Source organism: Peromyscus maniculatus, chromosome 8 (genome assembly GCF_049852395.1).
Source record: "Peromyscus maniculatus bairdii isolate BWxNUB_F1_BW_parent chromosome 8, HU_Pman_BW_mat_3.1, whole genome shotgun sequence".
NCBI classification, from domain to species: domain Eukaryota; kingdom Metazoa; phylum Chordata; class Mammalia; order Rodentia; family Cricetidae; genus Peromyscus; species Peromyscus maniculatus.
Window position 1 is genome coordinate 51,718,953 of NC_134859.1, and position 13,513 is coordinate 51,732,465.

Below are 13,513 nucleotides of genomic sequence, written 5' to 3' on the forward strand. Positions count from 1 at the left end.
GAACACTATGTCTTGGGGCCGGAGAGATGGTGAAGAGCACTGACCCCGCTTGCAATGGACCTGCCTTCTGTTCCCAGCCCCAATATGGTGGCTTACAACCATCCACAACTTCTGTTCGAGGGGATCCAATGCCCTCTTCTGACCTCCATGGGTTCCAGGCATGCATGTGGTGCACACATGCAGGCAAAACACTTATACACATAAAGTAAATAAATCTTAAAACAAAGAATGCTGTAACCTGGGACCTTAAACTCTGCTGACAAGTCTGTATTAGCACAGTTTGGAAAGCAAAAATCTAATGCCTGGGCCCACTGAGATATTTTCATGACCATTCCCTGTGGGGTTTATGGAAGCAAGTCATTGGTGAACGTTGGGGAGATGGTGTTGGATAAGAAAGAGAAGGGCAGAATAAGGGAGGGGGCGAGAGGGAGGTGGGGAAGAGGAGAGAGAAGGGGTCGGGAGAGGAAATGAAGGATGTTTCCATTGGAGAAGCCATCTGTACACAAAAACCGGGACCAAGTATTCCCCTCCTGGCCTTAGGATGCTAGAAGCTTGGGCAGGCACATGATCTTACTACAGCTGTCTTCCCAGGTTTCATGATTGCCCAGGCTTCTCCACACTAGAAGGTGCTCCTCATGGAAGACACAAAAGATAAGATACACAGAAAAGTCCGTTTCATCTCAGCAGAGGGAGAGTTTGAAACACAGTTTTGAAAAATGTTCAGTGATTCTAGGAATATATCAGGTATATTTATTTCCATACATAAAACTCCTTTTGTTAAAATTACTGATGCCTCTAGTAATAAGAATGGAATTTAAAATGACTTTAACAGGATAAACGACAATTCTGTCAGGATAAATCAAGTCCTGCATCATGTTTTAAAGTTATTTTCTGTGTTTATAATTTTATTTGTGAAATACACTGCCACAGGGAAGAAATTCCTCGAGTTGTGCTCCTATTTTTCAAAGTCCCTTAATACCGTTTGGGTTAATTGGAGCTATATTGGGGAGTCCTGCTGAATTAATTACCACAAGGTTGCCTCTAAAATTTTCCTTAGGACAAACATGGCCTTGCTACTTTACGTAGACACAGCTTCCCACAAACAACACAAGCCAAGTGCTTTAAAATGTAACATATATAGCACTGTTCATAAAGACATTTATAGCTTCAAGGTTATGAGTCAACAGTTCTTGGAACTATTAAAAGCCATTTTTCAACACTGCAGGTAATTGGTTTGCTCATATAATAAAGACTGAAAGACAGTGGTTCTCAATCTGTGGGGAACAACCCCTTCAGAGGTCGCACATCAGAGATCCTGCATATAGGATACTTACATTACAATTAACAACAGTAGCAAAATTATAGTTATGAAGCAGCAACTGTTAATACTGAGATCTGTGAAAGGGAAAAAAAAAACAGTTCCACAATTTTAAGCCAAATTTGAAGCAAGCTCTAATTCAATACTGACCAGGATGGACTTTGGTCAGGACCACTTTTTGGAATTCCCAGCTAAGTGCCAATGAGACATGTGTTGTAGGGACTTTTATAGACAAACTCATACAGTCACTATATTTTCCCATGTGGCTCGGCTGTTATCTTCCAAGAACTACAACTCCCAGCATTCCAGGAAGTTACCTGGTCCTTGGGCAGGTGGGGCTTACAGGTTAACTTTTGGATCTTAAACAACGAGATAATTTTATGGTTGGGAGTCACCACAACATGAACTATATTAAAGGGTCTCAGCATTAGAAAGGTTGAGAACCACTGCTCAGAGTATCACGTGAGATGATGCAGGGCAAACGCTGATTATTCTAGCTAATGTCAATATCATTAATCTTTCTCTTATTTTCCAAGAAGATAGGAGGGCCGGACGAAGACCTCTCACCTTCTCAAAAGCGTCCGAGGAAATCTAAAATCTACCCAAAGCACCTGAGTCCTTCATGACTTCTTTTCAAGCTTCTAGGACAGCCGGAAACTTCCATCTTGAATGATTATTTCTAGCTGGGGGGGGGGGGGGATTGAAGAAGATGAGGTTAGAATGTTCTAGCCCCACAACAGCTAATCCTAGCACACCGCACACCGTGTTGAGTGTTTCCTGTCCACTCTGTCCTCTGGTCACCCCGCTGTTACAATCAGGAGGGAGCAGAAGCTGTCAAAAGTTTTTCTTTGCAGCAGAAGGTGGTTAAGGCAGGGACTTATGGCTTGCTTGTCAAGACACTGAGAACGAGCGATGTAATGAGATGCACTTTGAAGAGGAGGTGGGTGTGAGAGCCACACCAGAGGAAGGGGACTGACAAATACTGTGACTCTCATGAACTCACAGTAGCCACCGTGGCCTGCACAGGGCCTTGTGCTTTATCTTTGGGCTGCCAGCTTACAAATAATGACACGGGGACTTATTATCAGTTATGAAAGCTCAGCCTTAGCTTAGGTTTGCTTCTAACTAGCTCTTATAACTTAAATTAACCCATGTTTTTCAATCTACCTTCTTCCACACCTTTGTTACCTCATCTCCATTTTGCCCATCCTGGTTATTCTGCACCTGGCTGGCAATTTCTCCTTTCTTCTTCCCAGATCTCTCTGTCTCCAGAAGTTCTGCCTATCCTCTTCCTACCTAGCTAATGGCCACTCATCTCTTTATTAAACCAGTCACAGTGACACATCTTCACACAGTGTAAAGGAATATTCTGCAACAGGGCCTACACCATAGTGAATGAGTAAACATTCAGTCACGTCTCCCGGAGGGCTTATGGGGCCCTGTTTCACCCAGGGAAGCTAATAGCGGTTAGGGGCTGTTAAAGAAGAGGAAGACATTGTCTTCAGTGATGGGGCCACTGGTGAGTTACCCATACACCAGTGCACAGTGTTACACTTGTGCTCTGTGGGAGGCCGTGAGTGGCCACTGTTAAACACAGTGGGTCATGAAGAAAAACAAAACAAAAAGATGTGAAAAGTAGGGTGGGACTTGATGGGAGGGAGGAGGAAGTTAGTGGGGATGAGAGGAAGTTGAGGCATGAGTGTAACCAGAATGTATTACACACACACACACACACACACACACACACACACACACACACACACACGCAGAGAGATAGGTAGGATATATCCTATCTATCTATCTATCTATCTATCTATCTATCTATCTATCTATCTATCTATCTATCATATGGTCAAAGAATAAATTAACTTAAAAGATTTTTTTTTAAAGAAAGCAATATGGTCCAGGCCACCCAGTGGTAAATTTCATCATCAGGATATGAACTGTGTTGATCCACAAGAACCTAGGACATGGCTCATCATTTGAGAACAGGAAATGGACACCTAAGGTGGGGTCCACATTTTGAATAGTAACATGCATGTTAGGTTTGTATTTTCTTCATCACTATCTTAAAGATATGTTGACTGTCTTCACTGTGCATGGGAGACGCTTTTGTGGTCAGACCCAGGTGTGAATGAGAACTCTCACGTGGGTTCTATGAGAAATGAAGACAGTAAATTTGTATTCAAGCAAATAGACAAATTAAAGAACATACGTTTGGTAAACACTTTGCAGCGCTGTGGAGGATGAGGAGGGATCTAATTTCTCTTCTGGGTTGTGAACTCTTAAATGCCTTGGTGCATTCCCTATTTTGTCCCGAATGATATGCATGTGGCAATCGACTGTGTAAAGAGCATGCAAACCATGTCTTTGGGAGACAGTGGTCCCTTGCAGCTTTAGTTACTCCTACCTCTGGTCTACCCTCTACGCAGAAGGATGCCCTTTCTTTATTCTGCAGTGTGGAGAGCTCTGTCCTCACTACAGTTCAGAAGAGTGCACAGAACTCAACAGAACAACTTCTCATAGAAAAAAATACAAAATTTTATTTGTTGAAGACATTTGAACTTTTTTTTTTTTTTTTTTTTTTTTTTGGTTTTTCAAGACAGGGTTTCTCTATATAGCTTTGCACCTTTCCTGGATCTCACTCGGTAGCCCAGGCTGGCCTCGAACTCACAGAGATCCGCCTGCCTCTGCCTCCCGAGTGCTGGGATTAAAGGCATGTGCCACCACTGCCCGGCCAGACATTTGAACTTTTAAAGTGTGACCTTTTGGCTTTTTTTCCCCCAGAATTCTTTATAGCTAGATCCTTAGCTGGAACTCCCTGATAAGCCACAAGTGCACATTTTGTGCAGTAACTGATGCTTGGCAGTAAGTGGCACCTTCAGAGGGAGTATTTCATCTTCCAAGAGCCTGTTGCAGTTACTTCTTGTAAAAGCCAGCACACATGAGAAATATGGTTGCTCATTATTCAACTTATGGGCCTCAAAAAACTGCATTTCTTTTTTTAAAATTCAACATATTTGGGGGTGTCCAGATAGGCCCTGGAGATGGAGATGTAATGGTAAGCTAAATTGGCCCCACCCTTGACTTTGTGATATTTATCAAATAGTAGTACTTTCCCTGAGATTTCCTGAATTCTCTATATCTTCTGACTCAAGCTTTAGTGCACCTCAAAATCATAGAATCTGGGTCTCAACCCTGAGTTTCTGACACAGTAGGTCAGGAATGGGGTTTGATAATTTGTACAGTTTTAAATGTTCTATGACTAATTGGCCCCATTGGTTTGGGCCTATAGAGAGACAGCACATCAAGCCATTTGTATCTTGGAGAGGTAACAAAAGAAAGAATAGGAAAAGTCAGAGTGTTACTAGCCCCAAAGGCCAAGAACACATTCACAGTGTCCCAAAGAACTGAAGATTCCACCACAAAGCTTGGACGAAGTCCATCGTGGTTGGGGGGCACTTCAGACACAATAATTTGGGAATCAAATTCCCAAGCAAGGCTGAAGCTGTTGGTGTGGGGACACTTTGGGAGCTGGTATCCGGGACACAGAATTCAAGAATCTGCAGGCAGTTCTTATGTGTGCCCAGGACTAAACGTCACTAAAGAACCATGTACTCCTTAGTGTAGAGATTGCAGTGTGTGTAGAGAATATTGAAATGAACACAAGCAATGCCCATGGTTCAAGAAACCTACGTTGTGATAGCAGCAAAATACAGCCTAAGTTTTTGTAGACAGTTCAGTTACCTTGCTGAATAGGTGCTACGTGGTCGGGGCCTCAGCAGGGATGGGAATGGCTGGAGAAATCTGCACATTTTAGAAATGAGTAATCTTTGGACTTATAGAAGAAAACAGGAAGTTATCCAGGAAAACTAACTCGAGGTCCATCTACTTCCAATACATTACAAGCAGCAAATTCAGGCATCAGTGGCAGTGCTTGTCACCACGTCAGTTGGGGGTCTCCAGAGAACAGAAGCTGTATGACAGATTGATGGATGGATGAACAGCACAATCTTCGGAGAGATAAAGACTTTCTGTAAAACTGAGACCACAAGGTTGAACAGGACAGTTCCCAGAAGTTCCTGTATTTCCCATAAATCATTATTGACCCCCCCCCTTTTTTTGGGGAGACAACATCTCACTGTGTATCCCTGGATGGAATAAAACTTACAATGTAGATCAGGCTGGCCTTAAACTCATAGACATCTGCCTATCTCTGCCTCCTAGACACTGGGACTCAAGGTGTGCATCATCATGTCCATCCTATTGTCTTTTCTTAATGCCAACTTAGAAGAATTTGCTTTAATATGACTCTAGTATGGAGTATCTATATAACAGCTAGGCACCCCATAATGAGTCTGAATCATCCTGGAAAGATGGAATTTTGCTACTCCCACTTTCTCTTTCTTGTAACCTGTAATGTACTTTGTGTTAAGTATGTGTGTAAGTGTTGAGCATATTTGTGAGTCAGCTCCCTGTAACTGTAACAAACACCCAAGACTGTCAACTTGTAAAGAGAAAGGTTTGCTTTGGCTCAGTTTTAAATGTTCTATGACTAATTGGCCCCATTGGTTTGGGCCTGTAGAGAGACAGCACATCAAGCCATTTGTATCGTGGAGAGGTAACAAAAGAAAGAATAGGAAAAGTCAGAGTGTTACTAGCCCTGAAGGCCAAGAACACATTCACAGTGTCCCACAGAACTGAAGATTCCACCACAAAGCTGGGACCAAGTCCATGGTGGTTGGGGGCACTTCAGACGCAAACTACAGTAGTGTGGTTAAGAAGCATACACCTCACCCACATGCATACAGGCTGTTGAGTTCAGTCCATCGGGTCTTCACAGGCTATCTACTTGGAGGACAGAATTAGCTAACTAATGCTTTCCCACAGGATACTCTATATCATGGGTATTTCAGTGGTTTTTAGTTTGTTTTTCTTTTTGCTCAAGGAAGAAAGAATACAGGATATAAAGCACTACCTTCCAACAAATCAATCGAAACAAACAAATGTGTGTTTTGCTGGTGATTTATAATAGAAGGGGGGCAAGAATTGAGAAAATCCATGGAAATGTCTGTGTTCAATTTTCTAGCTGGACCAGAAGAAGCTGGTCTCCAGCATTTGGTTTCTGGAAACCAGGCCTCTGGCTTTGATCTTCTCGAGGTTAGCTTCTTGAACGGTGCCAAGTTTCAGCTTCTCCACAGGACCAGAGCTTTGGATGACATGCCCATCCTTCTCTTCACATAAAAAAAGCCCTTCCTCCTCAAGCCCTAAAAATACCCCTCAGCCTTGGAACACAGCCTTCCTTTCAGCAGCTCCTCACCAGAACAGTTACTTGACCCAGAGCAAGCCAGAACCAGGAAGAAAAGGAAGCCAGCCCACACGTGGGTCTCCTTGAAATGTCCGGTTCACAGAAAGAACAAAAATCTTTCCTTCCTCAGCCATGAGACTCCAGCTCAGCCCAGCTCACACTTTCTTTTCTTTTTTTGGAGGAGGGCATGGATGTAGTTTTTTAGGTTTTTTGTTTATTTGTTTGTTTGTTTGTTTTTGGTAGGAGATGATCGGCAAACAAAATCAAAAGCATCTTGGCTTTTCCTTGTTGCAACTGAAATAAAGAAAACAGAATTAGGTCACTCGGTGACTTTTCCCCCCCAGCTCTAGAAGTTAACTTTAGAAATCTTATCATAGTCAAAGAAAATAAAAGTTCTCAAAGAAATGTTGGGTAGACTTTACTTTAAGTCTTATATAAGATCATTGAAGAACTCACTGGTGGACTATTCTAGATTCATGCCAAATCTGCCTTTGTGTGTGTTTGTGTGTGTGTGTGTGTGTGTGTGTGTGTGTGTCCTACTCACACCAAGCAAGGCCTCTATCTCTTTACTACATCCTCAGGCCTTGACAGTGTTGTTTGGCTCACAGCCCCATAAAACCCTTTTGTTGTCCCAGGCTGTACACAGGGCTCATGGGATAGCCCAGGAAATGGGCAGAAGCAAAGCATTGTTGTTTTCAGTTTCAAGAAGGATCCACATGGGTGTAGACATTGGTTAAGGAGGAAAGGTAGAAGATTAGGAGCCCTGACAGAAGCCCTGAATGTGTTCTGGGGTTGGGGAAGAACAAGGGGAGGAGTCGGATGGGGGAGATCAGTGCAGCTGGTACACATGTGGAGGAGGGAAAACCAAGCTGAGAGTACAGAACTGTGTGAAAAATGAGGAAAACACAAAATACGGTGGGGGGAGGCAGGTGCGGTGGAGTCTGAGGGAAGGGGACCGTGAGCTCGAGGCCAGGCCTAGAGCAAGACTCAAGTCTCCAAATAGCGGGAGGAGCAACCAGCCATGAACAAGCAGAAGGTTTGTGGGGGTGAAGGGAGGTCAACAGGATGAGGACAAAGGCAAAAAGGAAACATTCTGGTCAGCCTTGTGGAATTCTGGAACAGGACAATCGTTCTTAATGAGTCAGTCAGAGCAGCGGCTTCTGACTCATCCCATCCCAGCCTGCTTCCCTGGACTCCTCCCTCACACAAGACTCCCCCAGACAGACTTCGAATTTCCCCTCTTCTAGGTTCATTCTTTCTGCTTCCATTTTTGCATCAAGAATTTCTTTTTCCCAGGATTGTACCTGTCAAATCCTATGCATTCCTTCATGGGCTCTCAGGAGGATACGCTCAAAATACATTACATACATGTATGGAAACGCCATCATGAAACCCATTAATAATAATAATAATAATAATAATAATAATAATAATAATAATAAATGCTAACAAGATTGCATAAAACCATAATAAAAGAATTCTGTTTGTACTGTTAGCAGGTTGAGTGTGAAGAGACAGAAGGTAGAGGGGAGCGAAGACTGGGTGTGGATGACTCTTTTATTCCATCTTTTCTGGGCTCGCTATTTAAATTTTCTGCATTCCCGAATAACTCTTGTTGTATTTATTACTTTAACCTTGTCACAATATTATATTGTGCCTGAACAAGGCTACCAGTTTACTAATTTATACATCATCTTCCTCAAAATGCTGTGTGATGCCCCAATAAGGCTAGCAGTTTAGTAACTTACATGCCAACCAGCAGCCCAAGGGAGTTAGACTAGCCTGGAGTTAGACTCAGAGGTGTATGCATTAGGCATCAGAAGCAGGAGCATAGGGCAGGACATCTTTATTCCAATTTCACTGTGATCACACGAGACACTTCACTCCCTTCTGGATCATAGTTTCTCAGAGAAAAATAAAGAGAGATTATCTGTCCCATCCAACGCTTGGAGCTGTTGAGGAAAAAAGTGACTCTCAGAAGGTATTTACAGGTTAAGAACACTACGTAAAGTGTGGAATTGCTGAAACAATGGGTGCTGATTCCTTAGCTCTTCAAGCAGTGTGCATTGATGTCTGCCCATATAGGGATGGGGGCAATGTAGGCCCTGTATTCACACTATCATACTCCTCAACTGCATAATGATATTAACTTGACACAAGCTAATAACTGAATACTGACATGCACACAAGTGAATGCATTTTTTTCTTATGTTCATCAAACCATTTCTGAAGATGGGTGTAGTGACACAGGCCTATCACCCCAGCACTTGAGAAGGAGAATCCGGAGTTTGGGGCTAGCCTGGGCTATATATATATATAATGAGATCCTATCTCAAAACAAGCAAACAAAATAATTTCTCTTTTTCATTCTTTTGTTGTTCTTTCCTCAAATTTATGGCATGTTCATATACTTACATACTTTTATAAATTAAAAGAAACAAAGCGATGTTTTAGTCTCAAGGGAGTTGGTCTCTTCTCCTGGAGTTCTCCATAGTCACCAAGTTCCTTCACACCTAGACGTTGCGCTTATTGCTGTGGATTCCTGGGTGGGGGAGGTGGGGTATGGCCCACCTTGTTCTGTCCTAAGCACCTCATAGAGTTCTTTACATTCAAAGCTGGAGTCTTTTGGATATCAGAAATTTCCTGGGCAATTCCACCTGTGAGCAAACACAGACACAAACTTCCATCTTCTATACCTATTTCAATATAGCCCTAAATAATGTTGAAATCTTTTTAGGTTAAATCTGGAACAACTACAAAGTCTCTTCATATACAGAAAACCAAATTTAAAATGGCTTTTGAATGATTGCATCATCTGATTCACAAACTTTAAATCATGAGAATCCTCAGGTGCTTTGCTGGCTGTCATTTTGTTTGTTTGGTTGTTGTTGTATTTATTTATACTCTGTCTCTCTTTCTGTCTGTCTCTGTCTCTGACACTTGTGGGAGTTGGTTTTCTCTGTCTATCTTGTGGGTCCTGGGGACTGAACTCAAGTCATCAGGTCTGGAGGCAAGAGCCTTTGTCTGCTGAGCCATCTCAGTGGCTCCATTTTTTTTCTTTATAAAGTGAATTCTTTAGGAAATTCTCTATCTGGAATCTCAGACATATTTTTTACAGGTGGATTGCTGGTGCATAGTTACCAAGTTCGGATCAACCAAACAGCGAATTCCTAGAAAAGAGTATCAATAGTCATTGCTTTCTGCTTATAGAGCCATAAACCGGGAGTTTGGTCTACAGAAGAGAAGAGGGAGGGAGGGAGGGAGGGAGGGAGGGAGGGAGAGAGAGAGAGAGAGGGAGAGAGAGAGAGAGGGAGAGGGAGAGGGAGAGGGAGAGAGAGAGAGAGAGAGAGAGAGAGAGAGAGAGAGAGAGAGAGAGAGAGAGAGAGAGCTGATCTCCTGAAAATGCACATCTTCAGTCTTGACTCCTCCAGGCCTTTGTCTCCTGTCTCTAATTCTATGTTCATACGTTTTTCAATTGCAATTGGTTCTTTTCAATTCCTAGGTGAGATAATCATTTGAGAAATCATCAGCTTTTATTTTAAAAGCAACAAGAGAAGCTGGTTCTTCTTCCTGTGGGGACTTGAAGCCTTTCTTCCTCTCACTTTTGTTTGTTCTGGTTGCACCAAGCACAAAACTCAAAGGGTACCAAAAGGCATAGCCTTCCACTGTTACCAAGCATCCAGTTCCTCCCCAGAGGCCAGCAGTTAGGCCATTTTCCCATCCACCCCTACCAAGTAGCTAGCCTAAGCTATCATTTCTTCACATTTATCATGATGTGACAGCTTTTTGTCTCTTTCTAAACCAAACTACAGTTCCTTCATTAGATGGAATGACCAAGAAGAATATGTGGGTGAGATCTGAGCTTGACCATGATGAACATGGAGAGCGATCTGGAAGAGCAGAGTACATTCCGTGAGTGCAGTGGGCACTTATATGGGATCTGGTGCATGCTGGGTAACTGAGACGACAAGGAAACAAGTCATACTGCCGCAGGAAGTTCAACATAAGCATGAATAAAACACCAGGGCCATTGTCATCCCAATTGTTGGTATCAACTGAGTGAGCAAGGAGTGCCACACACTGTTCTAAGTTTCTAGATCTTTTATCACTTAGTCCTCAAATACTGCTATGTGGTAGCACTTCCTTATCCTTTTATACAGCAGGAAATGGAGTCTTTTGAAGGCATATTAAGTTTCCAAGGGCATATAGCTTACATGTCATCAAAAAGTAACTCCAGGTCAGCTGTGAAGGACAAGAACGTTAAGGCAAAGATATGGGGAGCATCCCGAGTGTGCACACTAAGGTTTGGGGGTGCTTTCTAAATGTTAGCTCCATTCTTGTATTTTTTTAATTTAAAATTTCTTTTTCATACCAACCACAGTTCCCCTTCCCTCCCCTTCTCCCACCCCCCCCACCTCCCTCCCACCCCACCCCCTATCCACTCCTCAGAGTGGGTAAGTCCTCCCTTGGATAGTCAACACAGGCTGGCATACCAAGTTGAGACAGGACCAAGCACCTTCTCCCTGCATCAAGGCTGAGCAAGGCATCCCACCATAGGGGATAGACTCTAAAAAGCCAGTTCATATACCCAGGATAAGTCCTGGTCCCACTGCCAGGGTCCCCACAAACAGATCAAGCCACACAACTCTCACCCACATTGAGAGGTCCTAGTTCAGTCCCATGAACAAGGATAAAATACAACTTCTTCATTGCAAAGAACTTGGACACTGTACTTTTAAATCTTGCTGTCATGCTGTTTTTTAGGTGACTTGAGCCACCTTGCTGGTGTCTTTTCAAATCTCTAAACCCAGCCCTCCTGTAGACAAGGCCAGTGCCCTGGGAACCTCCCTGAACAGCATAGACCGATGCTTACTCTTGAATTTCCTCTATTTCCAAAGTTGTCATGAGTCTTGAATGTGACACATGGCTCAGGGGATGACCAATGGAAAGTATGAGACCCTGACTCATTTGAGCAGTGCCGGAATCCAGGAAGCACAGAGAGGGTGTTTATCTTGACTTGTTTCCAGAGTGGTAAGTACATTAACCCGAGTGACCGACCTCTATCTAAAGTGAGGGTCAGAGAATGTCAGAGAATATTTACCAGCCACAAGTCAGGAAGCCAAAGGCACAGGGGACAACTAAGGCTTGTCTCTCCATCGCTGGGAAATGGAGGCTTTGCATTTTCTTCTTTACACTAAAAAGTGCTACACCAGGTAATTTCTACTTGTGTAATACAGCATTGCATAGCATTTGGGAGGGGGGGAGCTCATAAACGGAGGAAACAATATATACGTTCTGAGATGATGGAGTCACTATGAAATGATTTGAAAATGAAGATCAGTTCAGAAACAACACAAAACGAGAACCACTTAATGCTTAAGGAAGACGCTCATGGGGAGCAGAAATGGAATAAGAGAATATCAAAATATCAGATGAGACATTAATGATATCTGTTAAATGGAAACCGGCAGCATGGCTCACCAAAGCAGAACTGCCCAGCCAGTGTGTCCCAGCCTCAAAAAAGTTACAGATGCACCGCGGAATGTTGATCCACTCAGTGTTAGAGTAGCAGTTGGGACGTGACCTTGGGACCGCCTTTAGCTGTGAGATAACTGGACAAGGGTCCCTTGAGAGTAGCTTGGCTGTGCTTCCTCTCTCCCCACAGGAGGCAAGCACAATGGTGTCTTTGCCCGTGTGTCCCGTGGAACCAGGAAGGACTTCAGCAGCCAGCTGAAAGTGTGATGGGCCCTGCCGTTGTCAAGAGACCCCTGTAATTGCTGGAAAGCTGATGTTCCAGGATGCCTGGGGCAGGGCACCATGCCCAGAGGGCAGCCAGCCGGAAGGAAGGTGCTGGAAAGGAGGAATTGTTCTCCTGGGTGATAGCTCAGAGTGATAGCTTCAAAGCGTGAGCTTTGACTGTATCAGGCACTTCTCTGTGTCTGTGACTAATGTGCCCTTTGACCAGTTTAGCAGCCGAGGACTATTTTAGCATGTAGATGTTTTAAAAATTATGGCTTCATCAACTTTTGAAGTTTATGATGTGTAAAAGAGTTCAAATGGGTTAACATTCTGCTTCCATTATCCCAGAAAATTCACATTGTATTTTGTTAGTGAAGGAAGAAAAGGAACCTGGGTAAAGTCTTCATACATTATTCTAACAGATATAAAAAAAATGTGGCCAGGCCTTCCTTCCTTCCCTGTGCAAAGGTCTCCATAATGCTAATTATCAAGAATGCAGAAACTGTCTGCATTGCTTAATAACTTTTCTTTTTTCTTCTTTTTGTTTTTTTGAGACAGGATTTCTCTGTGCAGCCCTGACTGTCCTGGAACTCACTCTGTAGACCAGGCTGGCCTCAGACTCAGAGATTTGCCTGCCTCTGCCTCCTGAGTGCTGGGATTAAAGGGGTGTGCCACCACCGCCCCCACTTAAAAACTTTTGAATAGGAAAGTGTCATATTTTGATCACAAAGCAAGGTATGGGCATTTGTGTTGTGTGTGTATGTGTGCATGTGCGTGTGTGTGCGTGCGTGTGTGTGTGTGTGTGTGTGTGTGTGTGTGTGTGTGAGAGAGAGAGAGAGAGAGAGAGAGAGAGAGAGATTTAGCTCATGTTTCTCTTGAAAAGTTTTAAAAAGATATTATTTAAAAATTCAAAACATAGTCAGTCTTTAATATTTTCCTTAATATGGCAGATAATATATTTGCTATATCTTATTAACAAAAGAAGGTAAGAAGATATAAGGAAATAGCCTTCCCAAGCCATTTATATATACAGCCAAATCTCTCCCACACTTCTCTGGGGTATTGCACTATGTTGTCATTTTTTTTTTCTTAATGTGCTATGATAGAAAAAACACTGGGAAGTACTCTCAAAAACCATCTTTTACTAC